This window comes from Macaca mulatta, chromosome 3, assembly GCF_049350105.2.
Source record: "Macaca mulatta isolate MMU2019108-1 chromosome 3, T2T-MMU8v2.0, whole genome shotgun sequence".
Lineage (NCBI taxonomy): Eukaryota > Metazoa > Chordata > Mammalia > Primates > Cercopithecidae > Macaca > Macaca mulatta.
Genome location: NC_133408.1, coordinates 18,102,617 through 18,106,670, shown reverse-complemented (window position 1 = coordinate 18,106,670; position 4,054 = coordinate 18,102,617). Strand labels below are relative to the sequence as shown.

The window sequence follows — 4,054 nt, the reverse complement described above, 5'->3', positions numbered from 1 at the left end:
CTCCTCTATCTGTCCTATGCCAATAAATGGCAGCATTATCCATCAGTTGCCCAATTCAGAAATCTGAGTCAGTCCCGATTTTCCCTTTCCCATAACTCCCATATATCAGGTGCAGCAACCCCATTTGATTGTTCCCCCTAAAACATCTTGACTGTCAACTTTTCTCTGTCTCCATGGCGAACAGACTGGCCATGGCTCATCCTTCACCTGTACTATGTCAACACCTCTTTGATGGGTCTTTCAATTCATACTTATTCTCTACAATCCATTTTCCACATTATGAGCAAGAACATAAATTAAACCTTACATTAAAACTTCAGTGGCTTTCATTACATGTGTAATAAATCCAAACTCTGTACAAGGGCTGGATGGCTCTACAGATCCTGTCTCCCGATATCTCTCCAGCCTCAGGCTAAGCTACTCCCTACACCAGAGTCACTCTTACTCAAACACACTTAAATCTTCCTGCCTCAGGCTGTTTGTATCTGCTGTACCCTCTGCTTAAAATGCTTTTCTCCCTGCTATTGCCATGTGTGACTTCTTATCCATAGGAAATCAGCTTAAATATTGTCATGTTGAAGCTTTTTCTTTTCTTTTTTCTTTTTTTTTTGAGACAGAGTCTCGCTCTGTCACCCAGGCTGGAGTGCAGTGGTATAGTCTTGGCTCACTGCAAGCTCCGCCTTCCAGGTTCAAGGGGTTCTCCTGCCTCAGCCTCCCGAGTAGCTGGGACTACAAGTGCACGCCACCATGCCCAACTAACTTTTGTATTTTTAGTAGAGAGAGGGTTTCGCCAGTTTGGCCAGGCCGGTCTCCAACTCCTGGCCTCAAGTGATCTGCCCGTCTCAGCCTCCCAAAGTGCTGGGATTACAGGTGTGAGCCTGGCCCACGTTGAAGCTTTTTCTGACTGGTGTAATTAAAGTATGTCTCCCTCAGTTATTTTCTATTTTATCTTCTTGATGATTATATTCATAGACATTTTCACACTATATAAATATTTATGATAATCATGTGTTGCTTAATAACAGGAATATGTTCTGAGAAATGCATCTTTGTCATTGTGCGAACATTACAAGTGTATTTACACAAACCCAGATGGTATAGCCTACTACACGCCTAGCCTATGTGGTATAGCCTATTGCTCCTGGGCTACAAACCTGTACAGCATGTTACTGCCCTGAATACTGTAAGCAACTGTAACACAATGGTATTTATGTATCTAAACATAGGAAAGGTACAGTAAAAACATGAAATAATCTTAGGGGACCACTGTTGTACAAGTGGCCTGTCTGGAATGTCAGTATGTGATGTGTGGCTGTATTTGTTTGTTTGTTTGTTTTTTCTGTTTTCCATACTGAATGTGTTATAGGAAAGGGGTCTGGATCCAGACCCCAAGAGAGGGTTCTTGGATCTCGCACAAGAAAGAATTCAGGGCAAGTCTGCAGTGCCAAGTGAAAGCAAGTTTAAGTAAAGGAATAAAAGAATGGATACTCCATAGACAGAGCAGCCCCGAGGGCTGATGGTTGCTCATTTTTATGGTTATTTCTTGATGATATGCTGAACAAGGGGTGGATTATTCATGCCTCCCCTTTATAGACCATATAGGGTAACGTCCTGATGTTGCCATGGCATCTGTAAACTGTCATGGCGCTGGCAAGAGTGTAGCAGTGAGGACGACCAGAGGTCACTCTCGTCGCCTTTTTGGTTTTGATGGGTTTTGGCTGGTTCCTTTACTACAACCTGTTTTATTAGCACAGTCTTTATGACCTGTACTTTTGCTGACCTCTGATCTCATTCTGTGACTTAGAATGCCTTAGCCCTCTGGGAACGCAGCCCAGTAGGTTTCAGCCTCATTTTACCCAGCTCCTATTTAAGATGGAGCTGCTCTGGTTCACACGCCTCTGACAAATCTAATCTTCGTGAGAGTCGAGAATATATTATTCACTTTCAATTCTTAGTGTTTAGCTTAGTGTCTGGCACATGGTACACTGTAATCATTTGTTGTATTAATAAAATAATTCTACATTATTGTTTTTAGTGGCAAACGTTTTCTGAGTTCTTACTGTTTACAGACCCAAGCCTGGTTCTTGAGAATACACTGTTGAATAAGACAACCTGGTCCTGTTTTCAAGGTGCTCCCATCTACCAGAGGGTACAATTGTGTACCTAGGCAGATACAAAATAAGCATGCTTTTGTACAAGTAGATTCAAAATCATATAATGCAATTAATTTTATAGGAGAAGTATAGAGCACTTTTGGATGAAAGAAAAAGGACACCTTGGGGCCACATTTATTTTAATAAAACTCTCATTTGACACAGACTCCTTCCAATTTTTTACTATTTTATACATCTTTATAGATGTATATTATGTATAATCTATACATAGTCCCTAGAATGGAATCTTAGGACTTAGTGGGTCAATGGTCATTAAATAATTTTGAAACTTGGGATTTCACTGCCAAGTTTTGCTTTTCTAATATTAAGTGGCATGTTTCCTATTTTCAAAGTGTTTTTGCCATCATTGACATCATCATAATTGAAAATTTGACAGTTTGTATGAGAAAATAGTGTCTCATTATTTTAATTTTAACTGCAATGATTATTAGTGAAGTAAAACTTCTCTTGAACCTGTATTTGCCGTTTTGTATTTGTTTCTCAGATTGCTTCATGTTCTTAACTTATCTTTATATTAAGGGGTTCATGTTTTCCTTGATTTATAACATTTCTTTATATGTTATAGAAACAATGACGTTATGATATATGACTTGATTATATCATTATATATGATAATGCTAACTTCATTATCATATATGATCTAAGTATATTTTCCCAGCTCTTCATTTACTTTTAATTTTTGTTGTCTTTATGTTTTTGATGTTGAAGGATTACATATTTAATCTTTTAAATATCAAAGTTTTAGTTTAGAACTTCTTAGAAAGACTTTTTCTGCCTAAGATTATGAAAATAATCATCCATCACTTCTAGCACTTACCTGTTTTCATTTTTTTCATGGCTGAAAATTGATTTTGGTGTAAAAAGTAAAGTGGAAATGCAGGTTAATTGGTTTTTCCAAAGAACATTGCTCTTTACACACTTTTTCTCCCTAATTTGACCTACTAAAATTATTTGAGTATAGATGGGAAACGTCAATTTTTAGCTACGCAAAGACCACTCCTGAATGGTTGTTATTCATTTTCCATGCTCTTTGGTGGAATGTTTGGCATATGACTGAGTTACAAATAATGGAAGCAGGCTGAAGTCATAGGTATAACTTCCAGAAAGTATACTTGGAGGGTAGGGATTGTGCATCTTTCTCCTTTTTCCTTTCTGCAGGGTAAATTCCAGGCATCATATTTTTAGCTGGAGAATCCATATTGGCGAAGGACCACACACACTAGGATAGCAATGCAGAAAGCTCAGCATATCTGGGGTCCCCAGTGACTCTGTGGAACTTCTACGTCCGCCCAGACCGCCTGCTTCTGACTTTCCCCCGCTTTTTTTTCATGTCAGATGTTTAATGTGCCAATGATGGAACAAGGTTTGAGGCAGGCACATCTCACACATGAACGTGAAAACCCAATCATCGCACTTACAAACCACAAAATGGTCTACCTCTGGATTTTTTAGAATAAGAAATCAAAACCACAGGTTTTAAAGCCACTATTAATTTAGTTTATCTTAGCTGTTTCAATATCATGTTATTTAATAGTTTGTATTTTTACTCTACTTCGCAGTTTTTATTGTCTTATATTTTCTGAATTTGAGCCATATTTTGTTTCAGTTTCTCATGACTTGGAAGTTACATAGCCTCCTCAGAGTCTTCTAGTAATTGACTTTAAATTTTAAAGATACATTCTTTAACACATTTTTCTGATCATGTGTCCTCATTTGAAATAGCATGATAAATATATTGCACTTCTATTTTTGTCTTCTACCATGCTGGATTTTGCTAATACAACCCATGTAATTACTCTTAAATTATTTATAATCATTTCATATATTTTTTCTTTTTAAGTTTACTTTGTATCATTTGTATTTGTGTTTGTAATAATGCT

General features: G+C 37.4%; 1 non-coding gene across 1 annotated transcript; it reads right to left on the bottom strand.

The window, feature by feature from the left end:
- Positions 1–3,503: 3,503 nt before the first annotated feature.
- LOC114677270 (small nucleolar RNA U13) lies at positions 3,504–3,607 on the bottom strand. The gene has a single exon (XR_003728556.1). It is a non-coding gene; the product is annotated as a small nucleolar RNA U13 (small nucleolar RNA).
- Positions 3,608–4,054: the final 447 nt, after the last annotated feature.